The 22,192-nt window shown below is 39.1% G+C and overlaps 1 protein-coding gene and 1 pseudogene across 2 annotated transcripts in view; both read right to left on the bottom strand.

The window, feature by feature from the left end:
* The window catches only part of LOC137296860 (receptor-type tyrosine-protein phosphatase alpha-like), a 32,362-nt gene extending 31,513 nt beyond the window's left edge, over positions 1-849 (bottom strand). The window contains exon 1 of one of the 2 annotated variants that reach the window (XM_067828735.1): positions 752-849. The gene's annotated coding sequence lies outside the window, so the exon portion shown is untranslated. The remainder of the gene's footprint in view (positions 1-751) is intronic. The other variant, XM_067828734.1, reaches the window with a different exon arrangement.
* Positions 850-5,130: 4,281 nt separating this feature from the next.
* On the bottom strand, positions 5,131-21,312 carry LOC137297293 (multiple epidermal growth factor-like domains protein 10; annotated as a pseudogene).
* Between the last annotated feature and the right edge of the window lie 880 nt (positions 21,313-22,192).

Raw genomic sequence — 22,192 nt, 5'->3', positions numbered from 1 at the left:
TAGATAAGAAGCACTGAATTTTATTTGAATCTTTTTGTTTGTATGACAAACATTTAATTTTGCCTGTCAGTCTGTAGTTCATGATTTCTTCACTTTGCATTTAACGTTTTAAATACGTTGTGTTGACTCACCATGTGGTATAATAATTGTCATCCCCAAACACACAATTTTGTCAGTCTGTCCATCATATAACGATGTTTTGTACTTCTCACGTCAGAGGACCTGTACTCATCTATCACAACCATTAACTACACATCGTGATTCATTGACTTTGGCTAACGCACCCAACTGAATACTTACAATGGAGTGAAATGAACACGCTGTCTATATTCGTAGAAGCATAGTCGTACAATCGGAATTAAGTTTCCTTCCTACACATTACAGTGGTTAAAATGCCCTTTTGCAGAGCTGAAAAAATACATAATTGAAAACATAAGGTGAACGGCATGTATTCGTCCCCTCACTTAAAATATAGCCAACGGTGTTTCTGGGAAGCGCACATAGTAGTGAATGGGAGTTTTCCAAACGCATTACACGTTTACGTCTGAAATGATATATTTCGACACGATCAAGTGTCATTGAAAGGAGATCGTGCTGTGTGCAATAGATGTCCATAAGTCTACGCGGTTAAATAGGACACTATGAAAGCATTGACAAAAACGATGTGTGGTTACCGTTAAATTATATGCGTTTTCACTCACAAATACACACGGGATTACAACACATGGCGCAAACATCTGTCCGTACTTACCTCTTACATGAAGACCTCACAATTCTATTGTACCGTGTCTGTACATAAGCACAGTACATTTAGCACAGTAGTCGGCCACCAGGAAGTAAAAATGCTGACACAAGGAAAGGGTCATGTGACCGATGCATTGTTTACTTCACTTCACTTCACTGCGCTATCATCTGTGCAAACAATGTTTGCTGATAGTACGATTGCCGAGAGTAGACAGAGAGACAGACAGAGAGACAGACACAAAGATGAGTGAGTGAGTTAATATTTATCGGCTATATTTTAGCAATAATGTGACGAGAACAACTGATAAGTATAGTATTAATCCTTATAGTTAGATATTAAAAGTCGGTTCAACTTGTAACGGTAAACTACTAGTATATCACAGATGATAAAGTAAAATTCGCATGCTATACAAAACGATTTTATTAAATAGAACAAAACAATATAAACACAGACTATAGGACGCCAACAACTGAAGGTATATCACAATAGTTGGGACCATGGGGACTGACACTACTTTTGCACGGACCCAAGCTGGATTTACATCTCATTAACTGTTGCCAATTTAAATACACGTTAACATTACTTTAAAGGGACACTTAAAAATGTGGCCAGATAAGATGTATACTTGAAATACACGGACTAACATACCCTCTCGGGTGTCCAATAATTTTACAATACCTTAACTCCCGTTGACGATACAGCCACTGAAATCTGAGTTAGGAATTGAATTTACCATCGTCTATTTATATAATCACAATTTGACGAATAATTCAGCTTCTTAAAACAAACAATACTGAAATCAATCAATCAGTAGTAAAATACGCATAACAGTTTGTACATTGAAATACATATCCCATGTGATGGAAAAAGATATAGTTTTATGACTTGTACTGATGTTTTATTACAATGGACTGCTAGAAATGGGCAGCTTCCGACATTGTACCTATGCTGAGAATAGAATCCGGGTCTTCAGCGCGATCCTTTAAGGTGTATGTTTAAAACAGAATAATAGTTTTACACACGTTCGACGAAATAGCCCAGTGGAGTGGAATGTTACACATTAGCTCTCACAACAAAACGTGGAGGCGTGTTCATTATCGTGCCACGTCCAAAATGTGATGATTTTGGGGTTTTGTTCTCTCTTTATTTTAAAAATGTAGCCTCTAAACCACTGTAATTGTTTAAGATTTTCCTCTAAACCAGGGCCCCCTTGCACAAAGCGATCCTAGCGCCACAATGATTGTAACTTCTATTCTCCAACACAGGCTTAAGATAGTCGTAGCGCTAAAATCGCTTTGTGCAAGTGGACCCAGCATTGGCCACTGTAACCTCCTGAGAGAGTTATACCTACCCGCATGATATGACGTATCGTCCATTACAGGTTAGAATGACATAGTATACCTACATTAGTGATAGAGTCTCTGTCTCATAGATGCTGCGTGAATGAATCAATATTACGTATATGCATTGATAGTTTCTATATTCCTTTGTTTACAGATGTATCACAGACTTGCATCAACCTCAAACAAGAACAAAAAGACGTTGTTACAACTCGTCATTTTGATTCATTCATAGTGCTAAGTCTTGGAGTATATTATCCCCTTACATTCTCAAAGACGCACACACACTTGTAAATCAACAACAGTATTACACTATATACAAAACCTGTCTTGACTTGACACAAATTTTCCTTGCTTGTGTAAGTACGTATGCATGAGGGTGTGTTTTTCGTAATTTGTATAATCATTGATTCAGTGATAGCTATTATGGGTCACATTTCACACCATACAAGGCAAATGCCAATAGTATTTTAGTGGCACGCCTTTCTTGATATGGCTCCAGACTTGTCTCCCTTGACTGGTTGTTTACCTTGTTGACTTCCGGTTATCGCGAACGTTCTAAGCGAATGGCGATATAGTCACGCTTTGCTCGAATGTTTCCGACAGTGTGCTAGTATGCATAAAAGATGGTTGTTGTATTGTGCGGACGGGAAACTCTCACATGGACACACACGGACTTTCAATGGATACCTCTTTCTGCCCCGTCATGTGTCTGTCAACAACTTTGAACTATGAAAGCTATTTCTTTAAAAAGTGATATATTGAAGTGAGGTATGACAATGAAGTCAGTTGAGTACCGAGCAGTGATCAAGTTTTAGGACTTGAAAGGTCACACACCAAAAACACAGCTTTGATGAAATGGATACAGTGTATGGGAGGATGCCCCATCGTGTGACGTAGTTAAACACTGGCATCGGTCAACGTCATTCAGTCACTGATGAAGACAATGTTCATCAAGCAGAGACTCAATATTGAAATCAATATTGCGAAATTGACATGTGAATGTCTATAACTTGCTGTCTGCTTATTACAAAATATAATACAAAAGTTGAATGTTTTAGACTTGTCTTTGTTCTGTTTTGCTGGTTAAGAAGGGGTTTCTTACATCGCAAATTCAAATTCTTAACTGCAATACATGGCTAACGTGAATGTTAAAATACAGTTTTCTGCATGTCTACGTTCAGGGGGTGCAATGTGCCGTTATTATAAATGTTACAAATAACTTGTCTATTTTGATGAAGAAATGTTGATTGAAATGTTCAGCATAAAATAACGCTATTTATCTAATGGTAGTTAAAGCGTCCATTGAATTATGTTGGAAATGATACTACAATGCTTTTCTAAAAATGAAAAAGACATTCACAGAAGGTGAATGATTACAAATGACAAAAGTAATTAGTGGTGCAGGGAATTCATTTTCATCTTATTACTGCCTCTGTCAGAACTACAGTCAAGGGTAGTGAAGCCGGTCCCGTGAAGCCCAATGGCACATATCGTGATACAGACTATAACTATCCTCTTTAGATATTCCATTTATAAACAACACTGTGCTGCACAATCCATGGGCATGAATACAATATTCTGTTTATTAACGAAGTTGTGAAATTGAGGGAATAAACAGATAGATACTTTCAAACATAGGACGGCTGCTTATCCTCATGTATAAGATAGGAGGAGAAACGTGACCTCATAGCACTGTACATGATGTCACGTCACCATGACAAGATGATGTTTTGTCCTAGGGATCGCATGAAAAATGAACCTTGGTATTTTCGCCATCCTAGTTAACAAGTACGTATGACAAGTATTTATTATGTGATAGGCATTGGTATTATCTATGTTGCATGTACATACTCGTAAATTTCGTTTCTCGCTTAAGATCAACAATAATGTGTCAATTAGTGATGGTACGTATGTAAAAAATACTTATTTGCGCAGTGTGGTATCGTCCTCTATATCGAAATCGTTGGTGATAAAATCATCCTCTGTCATCATGAAGATGATAGACGACATAGTAATATGTAATACAACTGTCAAAATGTTGTTTTTGTTGCTGGAAGCTTCGTCTTCTCATGCAGTTTCATCGTGAAGATGGTTGACTGTATTGTAGTAGAGCATGGCATTGTCGATATGTTCTTATGTACTTTCTGTTGCTCTTGTCTTTGTCTTCCTATCAAGTGTCACATAGTGTTCCTCTCTTATCTTAGTTTTCAAGCACTCCAGTCGTTTCCGTAATCTGGCGTGAAAACACTTTTTGTAGAGTACAAGTAAAAGATTGATTGCTATAAAGTTAATGCGTTTTGACTGGGTGAACAAATTGACTATTTGATGATTATTGCACAGGGGCTTGTGACATTAAAATCTGCCATCAAGGTATGTACTGTCAATAACGGAGTCTTGGCATTGTATAAATGGAAAAGGGATGTAACCATGTCACCACACTAAGTTCGTTTTAAGGCGTTTTAAGGCGAATTAAATCATGTTCACTGTCTTAATCCCGTTAAAAGTATGCACACATTTTACGCCAATATATTATCCTACAAAAGTAGACATGCAACACAAAAAAATTCGAAGCAGCACTTTGGGAGCTAGGATATTGGGAAGCTCGAAATATTGTGAATTTTTGTATTTCTAGCCAAAATAGCAGGTTAAAATTCCACTTAAAGATTTCTTGTTTATTTTATCGTGTACCCAAACGATGTTCACCGAAACATGTTGAATGGATGACATCTGTCAGTGTGAACATGATTTGATTCATACTGAAAAGAACTTGGTGTGTAGACCTCGTTACACACATTTCCTTGTATATAGTGGCAAGACCCCGTTAGTGAGAGTACATAGCTTGATAACAAATCATAGCGGTACAAATCATCAACATGTCTGAATGCGAAGTCAAACGTCTTGATAAATATTACAATTTAGTAAAAGTATAAAATCATATCACGTACATAATAAGGCAATTACCTTCTCGTTAAGATACGAATAAGGAATAAAAGAGACATTCTTTGAAAACACATGACTTTTGGTAAGAGGAGGCAGAATATGCTACCGTCTGATGTATAGTGTTCCACCAGTCACTGTGCAGATCAGCAACACACCAAAGACAGATGCCACTGGGGTTCCCCATTTGGTTGCCTCCTCTGTACGGAAAAACAGACAAATATGAACCCCATCACGCACATAGACACTATATGCACGTCTGCTGGAACCCCGGAGATTGTGCATCTTATACTTTCAGCGCTAATATGCTTTTGCACTTTTATGACATAAGTCTAATACAAGTAGTGTTAAATGACCATCGTTCCAAACCAATGCAATACAAAGGAACTACAGCTTGGAAGGTCGAATCGTTCCATTGTGTATGATCATACTGTATCGTCTCACCACTATCAGTGTCACTGAACTTGAAGTCCTTACATCCACAATCTATTGTACAGTTAATCCTGTACGTTCCTATAGCACATCCTGGAAGAAAAGATAAGACATCGTTCTAAGTACAAGTCTCGTGTTTTATATGAGATATCTGTAATTCAGGTGTCCATCACAACATTGTTTGAATCCAAGAATTTCATGACAGTGTATTAAATCATACTGTTCATGTATTAATATTATGCCGGTCTTTTGCATACCAATGTCCAAGGATAAAAGCGTGTTTCTCAATACGGCTCTTATTACAAAACTAATGGTCTGAGAACAATGCTTCACTTTGTCACACCTTGATGTTTCCCGCAACTTATTTACCAGTACAAAGGCTAACTTGAATCCTGAACGTAAACTCCGTCTGGTCATATTATCACAGTATGAAACGCCCATTCAAAGCAGCTAATTGATTTAATGTTTATCACTGTACAGTTCATGACTTGATTGAAATGAATAAAAAGTAGCTAACAGTTGAAGTTCCTGTCACTAACCCAATTGATAAATGTCTCTATATCTAATGTAGATATAATGCATTCATCCATCCTGCTGCACATTCTCCAAGTCCCGTTTCATTGTCTTTTCACAGCTGACACCCTCCACACAGTCGCCACATTGTGAGCAAAGTTGATACCAAATCAACCATTTGGACAGGCTGCAAGCGTACAAACAAAACGAACACGTGGATTAATAGTGTACTGCAAGTGTTAATCCCAGACCCACCTTGTAGACACGTGCCATTGCACCATCCAGATGCACATACTCCAGGGCAGGTTCCGTTTGTCTTTTCACAGATGTCACCGTTGAGACAGTTTCCACAATGAGAGGACAATTTGTACCAAAGGATCCATTTGAACATGCTACAAAGGGATAACATAGTGGAATAATTGACGTAATCATATTGATATGTCTCCTGATATGGCTGTTACACGTGAGTGGTTAGATTGGTTATAGCCAATCCACTCATTGCAAATGTTACGGTTAAGAATTTACCGTGACAACAATTTAAGAAATCCCCTTGTAAACCAGCAAAACAGAACAAAGACAAGTTGTTTACGTTCAAATTCTGTATTATGCAACGAGAGCAAGTCAATATAACAATGCAGATTTCAGGTACAGTTCAAGAGAGACATAATCTAAGTCAATGGGCCACAAAATACAATATATCAAACTCACCAAAGTCTTGGTGTGAGAGAGAATCAACTATGGCAGAATGTCAGCACAGCGATTGGTGCAACAGCAGATAATGTAGATTCAGGTGTTGACAGAATTTCAAGCGTTGGCAGTGATGTGAATGAGTGTGAGTGTCGCCCTCAACATTGTCAACACTGTAGAATGCCCTCAAATAAGTCTCCCGGAAGTAGACACATAGAAAACTAGGAGCAGATAAATTCCGGAAAACCAGAATGCTAAAAGTGTTGACCAGCTATTAAAACGAAATGTGACCCATCATATTTAATACTGAAAGCTCTAAATGTTGTGACCCAATAATACTTATTACTTAATTAGTAACAAAAATATACAAAACATACACACTCGTAACAAAAAGTAAACAACATGAAGAGTCATGGTCAGATAGATAGACAGACAGAGAGATAGAGAGATAGAGAGATAGAGAGATAGATGTAACAGTCATGTTATACGGACTATCAGCAGGGCTGATAAGCCCAACGGTCAACCAGCATCTGCACACATATCTGGTCATGATACTGATACTGTTATACTGGTTATCTACATGTAGGGTCGATAAGATCAAAAGGTCACGGGCAGCTGTCACAAACATCTTGTTGTGATACCCTGACTATCGCAACGTTGCCGATATAATCCACCACTTGGGGTTGATGTGCATGTAAACTATAAACTCGGTCCAGCCAATAAGGTATCGACACATCTCCTCTCAATAGACACAAACAAGGTGTTTACGCCTGAAACAATAGGAATGGACAAAACCACTCGGTCAGACGGTTGTGACCGGGGTCCAAAGAAATGCAACATAAATACACTAGGTATTCAGTGGCCAAAGCAGACCTGTCTGGGCGACTCCTTGAGTCCTAGAACGCCTCAGTTCTCCGCACTACCTAGACTGGTTGTAGCTAGGTAGGCCTTGTATATAGTTATGCCTTTGCAGTAATTGTATTTATGACGTCTTGGAACTTTGATTAAAATCCTCATCACTGGAACAAGCTTGTGACTCCTGTTGTGCTGGCCTGAATCTGGGACTCTTGGGAACACTTAACGTTGCTCTGTTACAAGAAGGGGTACACACTATATCCATAGATATATCAGTGATCAGCCATGAGCCACATGGGATGAATGGAAATTGGAATGAACGACCCTATTCGACGAGATTACGGATCCACAACACGCCTTTATGTTGCTACGGACTTAAAAAAAGAAGTCAGGTGAGAACGTCCAAATGTTTGGAGAGAGGCTCTTAAATTTGGCCGAGGATGCATATGCTGGCCTAGGAAGGGATGGACATCAGGGTACAGCCATCGAAAGATAACTTATAGGATTTTTTATAGATGGGCTCGCCCATGATTATCTAAAAATGAAGGCATTAAGGGACAATTCGCGGTCTAGCCGATGCTGTGGCAGCAGCCACACAGGAACAAAACATTAGGGCTAGGTTTGATTTAAGATCAAAGAAATCAGAAGACACACCCCAAGAGAGAAACATTGAACCCATAGAAATAGACCATATTCCGCCCCATCGTAAGTGTTATATATGCAAAAAGGAGGGACATGTGGCACGTCATTGTCGGTCACGACATGTCAACGCTGTTTCAGAACAAATTGACACAGGGAACCATCCCGAATTAAGAATCTGTTGGTTTTCCAATAAACAAGGCCATTTAAAGAGAAACTGCCCTGAACGTCGTCGACATTTAAACTAAAACGTCTTCCTCATGGTGAGGCTAATGAGGGAGGTGCAGATTGTTCAGGAACCTATACAATAAATTTGGCAGGGCGACCCAATTCATGTACAGTTAAAACAGGAAAGCACAAATTTAGGTGCCTACTGGATTCTGGTGCAGAAGTGTCTATCATGCATAGGAGAGTCTATGAATTAATTAAGGATAAATACAGACTTGACAGAAAGAAAATAGCCTTACAGGTTGTAAATGGAAATTCTTTAGAAGTAGCAGGTAAAGTTAATATTGATTTTACTCTCGGAGGTACTACTTTAAAGCACACCTTCATAGTAGTTAATAATGTTAACAGAAATATCATACTGGGACATGACTGGCTGACTGAAGCAGGGGTGCGTGTGTACTTTGACCTGGGAAGTATGAGACGGACGTACATACCATTAGAGGAAGACATTCCTGTTGTTTGATTGGCAGGTGATATGAGTGTAAGACCTCAGAGCCAGACCATGTTCAGAGCAAAGGTCAAACATGGGACACCCTTTGAACCCGGTAATGCTTATCAGGTGGTGGCTACTAGCTCAGGTTACATTGGCGGCCAGTCAGGATTACTAATATGCAATTCAGTTAGCAGGGTGGGTAAACAGCAAGATCTACCTATCATGGTGGTAGATACTACCAACTGCTCCTATCGATTACGAAGAGGTTGTATATTAGGAAGATTGTCAGATATCCCCTCTGCCAACCTTGTGATAGTCCCTGAGGCACTGGATGCAGTCAAGATGACATCAGATCCAGCAAATCAAATCGACATGCCCGGAGAGCTGAGGGAGGAGATTAGCAACATAATTGCAGATAACAGTGACCTCTTTGCAGCAAGTGATACAGATCTTGGACACACAGATACGGTGACAATGAAGATAGACACAGGTAATTACGCCCCCATCAAGCAAAGACCTTACCGGACTCCTTTGAATAAACGCAAGGCTGTGAACAAGGCAATTGATGAAATGTTGAACGCCAAGATTATTCAGTGTTCAAGATCGCCTTGGAGTTTTCCAATAGTAGCTGTAGACAAAAAAGACGGCTCCAAAAGATTTTGTGTTGATTTTAGAGCATTAAATAAGATTACCCGTTCCATCTCGACGCCTCTGCCACTTATCGATGATATCCTTACGCAACTGGGACATGCAAAATATTTCACGACCTTGGATTTGAAGTCAGGATATTGGCAGGTCGGTATGTCAAAGATGATAAAGAGAAAATAGCTTTTGTTTGTCACAGAGGTCTTTTCGAATTTTCAGTAATGCCCTTTGGTTTATGTAATGCACCATCTGTGTTCATGGAATTGATGAACCAAGTATTGGAAGGTATGGATGCATTTGTGCTTGCTTATCTTGACGACATTTAAATAATTTCAAGATGAAAGGATGACCATTTCAATCATATTCGGGCAGTATTTGAATGGCTAAGACAGCATTCCCTTAAGCTAAAATTATCTAAGTGCAATTTTGGACAACAAGAGACAAAGTATCTTGAGTTTACAATTAACCAAGATGGCATTAAACCTGACGCACAGAAGGTAGAATCAATCAGAAGAATGCCAGCGCCAACATCAGTGAAAGAGGTACGCAGCTTTGTGGGCATGTGCAGTTATTACTGTCGGTTCATCCCCAACTTTTCAAAGATTGCCGAACCCATTGTGAAGTTGACAAAGAAATTTGCTCGCTTCATCTGGACAAAGGAATGTCAACAAGCCTTTGAATTTCTCAGGGATAGTCTGACCATAGTTCCTCTACTGACCTATCCTGATCCCAACAAGGCCTACACGTTGTAAACAGATGCAAGTGATACCTGCATTGGAGCATGTTTGACTCAACTCTCAGTTGCATGTAGATGAGGAGGGAGAAGCAGAGAAGCCAATACATTTTATCTCTCACAAGCTGTCGGATACACAGTGTCGATGGTCAGCAATTGAAAAGGAGGCCTATGCAATCCACTACGCCCGGCAGAAGTTGGACCACTACCTTCACAACGCCCAATTCACCTTTAAAACAGATCACCAGCCGTTGAAATATCTCCTGGAGTCACCCATGCAGTATAGGAAGGTCCAGCTTTGGGTCTCGGGTATCAGTGGTTACAATTGCATAATAGAGTATATCAAAGGAGAGAACAACACATGCACTGACCTGTTATCTCGAATACCGACAGATAGTGTTCAGGATAACCAGGAAACTGAATCAGAGGTGGAGGCTGATAAGGTTTACAACAGTTTCATGATCAACACGTTGGATTCTGGACTGTTTAATGTGAAAAATTACGCCCGATGTTAGGTTGAGTTGATACAGTTGCCCATCTTAGCATAGAGGAGATCTTCCCACGGTTTGGCTGTCCTCTGGAGATAGTAACTGATAATGGCACAGAAAAAGTGAACAAGACCGTAAAGGAAACCCTAGAGCAATTGAAGATACATCATGTAAGGACCTCATTCTATCACCTCAGTCGAACGCATGAGTAAAACGCTTACACAAGACATTACATGATGTGTTGGCAAAGAAATTAACAGAATCTCTAACAAGCTGGGATTTACATCTCAGCCAGACATTGGCAGCCTTTAGATTTAACGTAAGTTAGTTATCACCCTTCTACCTATTGTATAACAGAGATGTTGTGTTGCCAGTAGACAACTTGCTGAAACCTAGAAGAAAATATAAAGGTGACGAATGGCATAAGTCAGCCTTACAACGCCAGCATCAATCCTGTGTGTTGGTACATCGAAATATGAAGCAGGTGAAGAAACGTCAAGCCCAGTATGCAGATTGTAACAGCAAGCCGAATAGTATCAATGTTGGAGATCCAGTATATTACAAAGTACACCAAAAGAAGAGCAAATTACAGAATAAGTGGCATCCATACTACAGGGTCATTGATCAAACGTCACCTGCCCCTATATGATTCGTAATCAGTTGGATGGCACCACCACCAAGCCTCATGGAGAACATTTGTGAGTAGCAAACCTGGATCAGTGGGACATTGTAAAGGACAAAGAGGGAAGACCAAAAAGGAGGACCTATTATGCTGTTCCTCCCTCCTCCGAGTCAAACAATGATGTAGAAGAAGGTGACATCAACGATGGCTCTGTACCCCGTATCATAAAGCGTTATCGACATGTCAGGTCTGACTCCGATAGTGAGGATGATATCCCTCTGGCTGACATGCCAACACAGATAGTGTCTCTGATAGCCCTGACTCTGACCAGATAGAGACACGGACTGCTAGTCCCCATGCAGACATGGAGATAGGTACCGTATCTCAGATAAACAAACCTAACGACACGGTGAAAGCACTGTTGCAAGCAGTGGTGAAATTACTGTAGGGCCTCACAGTAATTTCTGAATAGGTGTACATATGTAAATACCATTGATATATCAGTGCAAGCTTAATCTAAATTATGTGTACCATGAAGACTTAGTGTTGTTCGATAATGGTTATTTCGGTTATTTACATATTTTTATAGTGAAAATGAGAGTGTTTTTCACGGTAGTCTGGTTGCTAGGTATAACCAGTGGCACTTTAGTTTCTGAAAATGTCGTATTTCAGAAGGTAAATGAAATCTCTACCACACGGTCAAAGTGGCTCATGACTTTTATCATCGATCTTAATCCATACAGTGTATTCATAGATAAGTGTAGACAAGATATCAAACTTGTGGCACTAGTCGTTCAGACACTAGTTAACTCTTATTATCAGAAGCATCGCATAGGTATGTCGAGTATGTTTACAAAATTAGATAAAGAAATAACAAGTTTAAACCACCCTTTGGAAGATCTTGAAGATCAGTTTGTGCAATATCATCATTTAGCCAGAACCAAAAGATCTGTACTACCATTTATTGGTGATGCCTTAAGTTTCTTATCTGGGACTGTTTCTGAATCAGACTTAACGTCAATTAAAGCTACTATCAAGAATTTGGCAAAAGGACAATGAACTTTGGTCCATGTAGTACAGGAAGGTCCAAGTATCCTTAATGTATCCAGGGTGGCCATTAGAGCAAATAGACATACTATAAATTCTATTATCGATAATATTGAACAGGTGGATGAAAAACTTCACGAAGTGTCTCAGCAGTTAAATAACCGTATTGATGATCTTGAGTGGGCAACCACCACCTATCTTAGGGTGGAATTGGCTATCAAAGAAATCAGACAGGCTCTTCAAACATTAATGGCCTATTGTGATCATATTCAGGTTCAGTTGGGAGTATTGTCCCTGGATCACCTATCTCCAACAGTAATTAAGCCTGGAGAACTTCTTGATCTTCTGAAAGATATCCAAATGCACATACCTCCTAAGTTTATATTGGCAGCGGATCCTGTAGAAGATTTATGGAATTTCTATCAAACCTTGACATGTTCAACTGTATTGCATGCTAACAAAATTTTGATAGTTACCTCCCTGCCCCTGCATGATTTGGATGGAAGCTTCAAAATTTATAAAGTTCATAACATACCAATGCCAGTTGTTTTGGACACAATCTCTCGAAATGACATAGAAAACATGGAGGCACAATATCAGTTACAATCAATTGGTATCGACGTTAAGAGAACCAAGTATTTATTGATTGAGGATGCAGAAAAGCGAGCATGTAGTGATCACTTGACAGGTTACTGTCATGTTCAGAGCCCATCATATCCTGTAAATCTTAATCAGTTATGCGTGATAGCCCTGTTTATGAAAAATCGTGATAAGATTAGGGATCTGTGTAAATCGGAAGTATACCCACAAACCATATTACCCAGAGCCAATTATATCGAGAATGGGCGATGATTTATCACCACAATGGATGATCTAGATTTTACTGTAGTTCAGGTGTAATCAGACCTCGTACGATTATTATCAAGCCTCTACTACGTTTCATTCGGTTAAATGCAACCTGTTCGGCATCCAATGATTATCTCACCCTTCTAACCTATTATCACAATGAAAGTAGATCTTATATCAGCGATCTCTGGTTAGAATTGCCTGCTACTCCAAACATGTCGGACATTTTACTTTGGCAACCGTTTCATGCAAAACTTCGAAAGGTAAGAAATCTCAAAATCCCTAAACATTTGAGTACCATGAAGTCTTTCCCTATGGCTCAGCTCGTTGATCAGTTATCTGAGATAGATCCTGGGAACGTGGATTTTGGAATGGGAAATTGGAAATTAATTTTGTCTGTTGTGGGTATAGTAATTGTGGTCATAATAGTATCAGTAGTAATTGTTAGGAAATATAAGTCCTGGTTTACCAGAAAGTTCAGACTCAGGAAACACTCTCGGGTTGCTTCGGGCCAAGAGATTGTGTTGACACATGTCACCCATGAGGATACTGTGGAGAGAGAGAGCGGGTAGCCTCTGCACCACTCATGGCTGGAGGAGGGACTGGAGAGACAGGAGGGAATGATACTCCCTCCACGATTAGGCTGCTGTACCCAAGCCTGGATGCTGCGCAATCAAGACAGCATTCCTGAGATGTGACTGGCGCCAAGGCATTGGACAGGACTGCATCAATTGGATGACAAACACAACGCAAAGTCGGAACGCATCGGAGAACGCATTCATGGAGCTGGTGATGCGGTGGATCCTTCAATGTGACGATGAAAGGCCAGGAGACATTCTAGTGACAATAACATTAGTGGGTGTTGATCATCACCGTGACACCACACTGGATTAAAGAACTGTTTAAATGTAAATGACATTAATAAGCTTGTGTATTCATCTTCTACCTATGGATTGATAATTTTGTGAATTGCTGTAGAAAGACCAAGAGACATTCCAATAACATTCGTGTGTGTTGGTCATCACTGTGACACCACACTGGATTGCAGAATGGTCTTTAATGGCATTAATAAGATTGTGTATTCATCTTCTACCTATGGATTGATAATTTTGTGAATTGCTGTAGAAAGACCAAGAGACATTCCAATAACATTCGTGTGTGTTGGTCATCACTGTGACACCACACTGGATTGCAGAATGGTCTTTAATGACATTAATAAGATTGTGTATTCATCTTCTACCTATGGATTGATAATTTTGTGAATTCTGCGATTATCCTATTTACATTATTCTGTTGAATAATCTTGTCGAGAAGAGGGCGAATGTAACATAGTCATGTTTACGCTAGAAGCGCGATTGTTTGGCCACTGAATACATGGGTGATACGGTCTATCAGCAGGGCTGATATGACCAACGGTCAGCCAGCATGTGCACACATATCTGGTCATGATACTGATACTGTTATACTGGTTATCTACATGTAGGGCCGATAAGACCTAAAGGTCACGGGTAGCTGTCACAAACATCTTGTTGTGATACCCAGACTATCACAACGTTGCCGATATACTCCACCACTCGGGGTTGATGTGCATGTTCTAAACTATAAACTTGGTCCAGCCAATAAGGTATCGACACATCTCCTCTCAATAGACACAAACAAGGAATGGACAAAATCACTCGGTCAGATAACTACACCAGGTATTCAGTGGCCAAAGCAGACCTGTCTGGGCGACTCCTTGAGTCCTAGAACGCCTCAGTTCTCCGTCCTACCTAGACTGGTTGTAGCTAGGTAGGCCTTGTATATAGTTATGCCTTTGTAGTAATTGTATTTAGGACGTCTTGGAACTTTGATTAAAATCCTTGTCAAGCTTGTGACTCCTGTTGTGCCGGCCTGGGACTCTTGGGAACACTTAAGGTTGCTCTGTTACATAGATTTGAATTCTTGTCCATTCGTAATCGATATATCTCAATATCCCAAATGCATTACATGTCATAACTTACGTTGTAGGCATGTACCGTCATTCACCCATCCTGCTGCACACCCATTACGACAGATTCCGCTTGTCTTGTCACACCTAACACCATTCGACAGTTTGGTCCATAGAAACCATCCGGACATGCTACAAGCACGCACTTGATAAGGATATGGTGTAGCAATATCATACAAAATTATCATTTTTAAAAAAACAAAACAAGCAAAAGCCCCATGCAGACTCACCTTGCGTACATGTGACATGTTTCCATCCTGCTGCGCATCCTCCAGGACAGGTTCCGTTTGTCTTGTCACAGATGTCATTGTTTAGACAGTTTCCACACCGATAGTGACAGTTGATGCCGTAGGAGCCATGTGGACATGCTACGAACATATAACCATAATGAACAAATGCCGTATTTGTATTATGAAACTGTCCCTCCACACAAATCATGAAAGCTTCTTACTATTATGTCACTCAACCATACACATCAGAAACGTTCATCCTGTCACAGCTAAGAACTTTTGTTTACATTGAAAAGGTTGCCCTGTGTACACACAGACTGCTAATGGGCTTTCATTGCTTTACGTTGAATATGAAATGTGTAACAGAGTCAATACGTCAAGACGATCATAATAAACCAAACGTACGTGCAGAACTCAAATTTGGACCTCTCAATTTAATTTAAATAAAGTACTTTTAACATTCTAAAATAGTCATCTATGAAAATGCAAGTGCCTGTGGTAAAAAGGATTGGTCACTCTAACCACTAATGTTAACCAGTCAGAAATACACAGGTTGCAGGTTCAAATCCAGGTCGCTGCCTAAAAGTCGGCACATATCCTGACAAAAAGAGAACATGGGCTCAGTCAGGCAATAGGCCGCCATGTTGAGATCAGCACAGTAGTAATGGCAGAACACAGATGTGAGCTATTTCTTGAATTTATCTTGATTCTATGTCAAAAGGAGTTAAGTGAAAACTTGCTGATTTAGAAAATATGGATTTTTTAATATTTGTACTCCCTATAGGTTCAAGTATTTTGTTCGTCTTTTGTAGTTTTTTTTCTTAAACTCTCGTCATCCGTTTTGTACAAAAAGATAGCATATATGTACATAATACAACTCTACAACGACGACAACCATTATGTAAATGAAATAAACGTTGGTGAAAGTGTTTCAGCCTAATGTGTTTCTTGGCACAACATTCAGTCTCATTCTGTTTCCATGTACGTGTAACATCAAAACATGTAGCCGCACATTGCAGTAATAATTTGCTGAAACTACTTCATGTATGTGTCAGATCAACGCAACGTAACAGGTTAAGGAGGCAATTTGCACGAAGCATACGTAAGTAGTGTCAAAATTTGGATTTAGTCCTATAGTTGAAAATCCCTTTAAAATGTGTACAAAGACAGACACGTTGTTAAGTCCAGCTGTTGTACCACCAAATTCCTGTCTCAAACATAAATATAATCCTTCATACAGTAAACAGCGACTAAGTTTCGAATTCTGCAGCTGCTATTTAGATTAATTATGTGCATTCCTAAATGCATACATGTTCAGTAATGTCGGAAAGCGTCCGAGTTGACAGTACTGGAAATGTTAATCCCTAGTATGGTGATCTACCTTAAGTTGTTGCCCATTTTTACATTGTATTGTCCATAAAAAAGTTTTCGACTTTTAAACATACAGGTTAGGTAGTCTTCACTCATTTTGGGATAATCAAATAACGTAACTTTCTATCGTTGAATGGGATGTCTTGTACATTTTGTGCATGTATTATGAAGTTAGTTTTAGCCATTGAAATGCCTGAAATATTGCCGATGTGACTAAAAATCATAACTCAACAAGAGTAACGTACGGTCCACAACTGACTACAACTTCATCAGAAGTTTTCAATGAAAGTGTGTTATGATAGCCAAAGAAAAATAAGAAGAAAGACGTTCAGACATTATCACTCCAATTTTTAGCTTGAGTTCGTTAAAAAGAAGGGAATATTGAGAAGCTACTTAACTTCAGGTTCAGGTAGAGTAGGCATATAAAATCATTAAATAGGTACAGGTATAGGTATAGGTACAGAAGTAGGAATCATAATTTGACAAGCCGTTCAACAAAAGTTAAAATTGTATCTGTTGTGCACAGTGTCGTTGCTATGTTTGTATTTTCAGTACTTACCTGTTTGGCAGTCGGTACCATTATATCCTGGGAAACATCCACTAGTGCAGTGACCGGTGATCTTGTCACATAGATCAATACTGTTAAGGCATCGGCACTGTTTGTCACATTCTTCAGAAAACCACCCGTTACTGCAAACTGAATATTGTGCAACATAGCGTTCCAGTTAAACTGAAAGTATACTTACCATGTGTGTGTGTGTGTGTGTGTGTGTGTGTGTGTGTGTGTGTGTGTGTGTGTGTGTGTGTATAAATATATATGGAAAAGATGGAATATGTTCCAAGTGTACTTATTGTATTGCGTAACTTATTGCTGTTGGAGTATGACAATTCAATCTAACGTTAATTCATTTACCTGTGAACATGAGTTGAAATGTGTTAAGATGGTAGATTGTCTGTTCAGTATCGTTCTTTCTATACACGTACATATATCGTCAAGGGAAAATAGCAAAATAATTAATTATCATTATTAGAATAAATCAACTTTGGTATGTTTGTTTGTTGTACAAAACCACTTTTACCAGTATCCCAGCTATATCACGGCTGTAAACAGTCTAGTCTAGACCAGGCAACACAATGACTGGCATAAGTATCGATCTGTGCAACTGGAACACATCTATAACCCAAAGCAGCGAACCTAATCAGTCGTTAGCTGCCTCTTATGACAAGCATTTGTTGCTGAAGATAAGTCTTACACGGATCTTCATGGGTGCCAACTTTTGTAATGGACTATGGAGATAATAGCATGGACCATATATCCAGCTACTTTCAACAGGTGTGGTGAACCAGTATTTGGATACAAATACAGATTCCATCTCACTTCAGAAGCCACAAATGATTTCGTATGTGTCTGCAGTTTGAAAGTGTTTGATTCGTAGGACACGGCAATGTGTCTAAATACCCTCACAGAAAGGACATACCAAATATCTGCACCTCACGCAAGACAAGGTATTTCTGTTGACCAGGTATCCGTATATCCGTATACTGACAGTGGTTCCTGTCAGTGGCTGGCGGCAGGTGACGTTGGCTATAGGAGGAGGATGTTCAGTTGATGACCAGTTGTAGCACATCTGGTTGCCCACAAGTATCTCCATGCCGTTACTCCTCTCTTGGACTGTACAGAAATAGATGCAGAATGTGATGAGTACTCATTGTTTTCTGGCTGTTAAATATTACACAGATGTAGGTCTCGATATGAAAGATCATCTACTCATATTCTGTCGAACTAGTCTTGGTATGAACCATGGTAAAGCCAACCAATGACTTTAAACCCTTACGACTAATTATAAACGTGTACAGAATAAAAACGTATAAAGAGAATCGCATGTGGCTGTCATTTAATATAGCAAACAGCAAACGGAATGTATGTTTTAAAATATGAGGTTTGACATCAGATGCATCACTATGAGTGACAAATGTTTGAAAATCAGCTGCTTGTCAATGGCTGTTATGTATGGCATTACCAGACACTCAGTTCAGATTCGAGCGAAACGATACACAGACAATTTCATATAACAGTTGTTAGTAACATTTGTTTTGTTCGACTCTCAGAAAATTATTTTGAGGATAGATGTTCGGTTTAATCTACTTTGACTATTTGTAACAATACTGAATACATCACAAATGATTGGAAGTGCGACAAAGGGAGTGCACTTTCAATAGCGGAATGTAGAATACCAGCATTGGTAACATAGTAAGCGGTGATAAATTGCCACAATGGGCATGCTGCAAAATAGGCCCGGCCAGCTGTAATCTCTGTAGACCTATGATCTCCATACCCATTGTGATGTAACGTAAAGGCATGTGTTAGCCCACTTACGTAGTCCTAGCATTTGGAATTGCCTGTACCATAATGGATTACCCTAGGCTGCTTAAGAGCATCCCAGATTGTTTTGTAACTTCTACATATCTGCTGATATAAGAGAGTAATTCCAGCTGGGGCCCATGCAGTAAATCTTAAACAGAATGTGTGGAATCACGGCACTTTCACTGTACTTCGACGACAGGTTTATATGGTATACATTTATTTTGGCTTGATTTATAGATTGTACTCGTCATGATATGGCTGGAATACTGCCGATGTGACTTTAAATATTACCTCACGCAAATGTTGGTTGTTAGAAACAATGTCATTGAATCTTGATAGAAAGAATGTTATAGAATTACGACATCGCCTTAACAGGACTTTTGTATGGAAATATCAACTTCTGCTTAACTATTGAACGGGTCAGCAAGAAAATAATCTGGGAATATGTCAGTACTTGCAGAGGAGATCGTCCAACAACACTAGCTTTAAATGCATGGGTCATAATGGTCATCTTTAACCATTTAAGGCTCTCTTGATTACACAGTCTACCTGAAAAGAGACAGGCCCACTCTGATATGCTATCTTCTTTAAATAGTTACTTGTGGAGCACACTTTAATTTGGAATTGTTGTGCCTATTGATGTACGTGTAAAGTGCACTAGAGTTTATGTTATCACATCCAATACTTAACACTAAGGAGTTTAATTCAAAGATTTTCGAAATGTACAAAACGATCACAATTTCAATGATCTCTCAGAAATCTGCTTTATCCCTGCTTTGATATATGTACTTTGTCATGTTCTAATAAATTACATTGTAGGTAAATGACTTCACTGATTATAGCAAGCGCCCAACAAATAACAGCACACTTTAATTTGAAATTGCTGTGCCTGTTGATGTACGAGTAAAGTGCACTTTATGTAGAGTTTATCATTTAGTTTATTAGCCCTTATTTAGAGTTTATGTTATCAAATTCAATACTTAACATTAAAAAGTTCACGTTTAATTTAAAACTGTTTGAAATGTACAAAACGGTCACAATGTCAGTGATCTCTACATTAACTTTGTAGGTTACTGACCTTTACTGGAAACGTGAAGTAATTCTACAGTGTATGTAAAATACCCGGTTTCAGCTCATTTCATCGAAATCAATGGCCACTGTTAAATGTCAGCACCATTGATAACACAGTCGATTAGCATGCCCTGTATACAATGATCGTAAGGAAGATAGTAGAGGATCTAGAAATCGCTTTACTCTTGCTTCCACTCACATAAACCGCTCTTACTTTGGATACAGATCTTTCTGGACTGGATTCGTATCCTTGTAGTCATATCCATTTAGTCACTTGTAGTCATACACTTAGATTTTGAAGTGTGTCGTTAACTGTTTGGCAATTACTACACTGATTATCCGTGTTACAAGATATGTTGGCACGTTGATCGATAATCAGTTTTAGTGTGAATAAAGACGGTAAATGTTACCATTTCTTTCTTGATCCTGTTCACATTTTAACATAGCAACGAACTGTTTTAAACTTCATTTTATATTACTGACACATTATTGTATAATGTGAATAAATTTGCAGTACCCATGTAACCTTATACATTTAGTTGTAACCACACCTAAACATCTGTTAGCTTGTTTTCCCCTACCTCAATCTATATTTGCAGGCCCAACACTGAAGATAGTAAGTCATTCGGCTGCAATTTGCGTTGGTTTCACACAGTCTCATATATATTAGGCTGTCAGAGATGCAGTAAATATCATCATTCCCTCAACGTTCCATTTTTGATAGCAACACATTTGCAATTCAGCAAAATACATTCCTGCATTGTCCCCTCTGTCACTCATTCGGAGACCCAAACGTATAGTTTTCCTCTGTAGTATGACAGTTGTGAGTTAATATTTAACGTCACCACGGCAATAAGCATGATAGTAGATTCCGCAGGTAAGACCATTTACTTTTCGAAGCTTATTTCACAGGTAGCAAGGCCATCTCGCTTACTGAAAGAAGGATGGTACCAAGGGCATTTAGATTATTCTGGAGGTACTCGGAACAACAACGTGACATCAATCCATCATAAAACAGCGTATGTACTCACGCATTTCACGAATATAGTCTGATGTGTTGTATCTTCTCTGGGACTGAAGTGGGACATTCAGCATCTGTTTAAATAGAGGTACCTCCCTTTGGCTGATTATTATTACTACTTCAAACATGTTCTATTTCAGTGAAAATACTTATGGGGTTTGTAGATGAAAATATTTATTAATCCAGACAGAATATTAAATCACACGTTTTACATCGTCTGAATAAAGTTCCTACCAGTTACGGTCGTGGTGACACTGACAACAAGTAGTCCCATCCAGAATGAACACATGTCGCATACCTAAATGAAAAGACAAGGAATAACAGCCTTTCATTATTTCAATCACATAAACAGCGAATCTTAATGTAACTTATAGTATATGTATTTAAGCACGCGTCGAACTTGGCGTGACTTGACAGGCTGAAAACCTAACTTCTTTTGGTGAATGATGTTCTATGCTTTAAGTAAAGGAGTCAAAATACTTCCACCATGAAAAGTCCATTTTATACCGTTATACTGCCATATTGCAATGGATAGAGTGGGTCTAGATTGACGTATACGCGATATCGTCCCCCGTCATTTGTGTGCGGAATGAGTGAGCTCCATTCTTCATGACAGTTTTTAATTTTTTCACCACCAGTCTTAGCTGTATTCTGGAACTGAACCCTGTTATACCGTGGTTGTGTCACAGGCACTCAGCACATTAGAAGCTACGGACTTTAAGGCGAGTTGTGCTCAATACCTAATTTGAAAAACAGAACACGAAATATTTCCATAATTAAATATAATTTTACCACACATACCAGAATGTAAATTACAGTTTGAATGTAGAATGGTGCTCCGTTGCAGCACTTGTGATACACGTCGACAGTTGAGTAGGAAGTGCCCGTGAAATCGTTTCAATGGAATAGTTTCTAAGCTGTTTCAAATTTGGCAGAGGTTAAGGAAGTTGCCCC

This window comes from Haliotis asinina, chromosome 9 (assembly GCF_037392515.1).
Source record: "Haliotis asinina isolate JCU_RB_2024 chromosome 9, JCU_Hal_asi_v2, whole genome shotgun sequence".
Classification (NCBI taxonomy): Eukaryota; Metazoa; Mollusca; class Gastropoda; order Lepetellida; family Haliotidae; genus Haliotis; species Haliotis asinina.
This window is presented reverse-complemented; position numbering and strand designations above follow the sequence as displayed.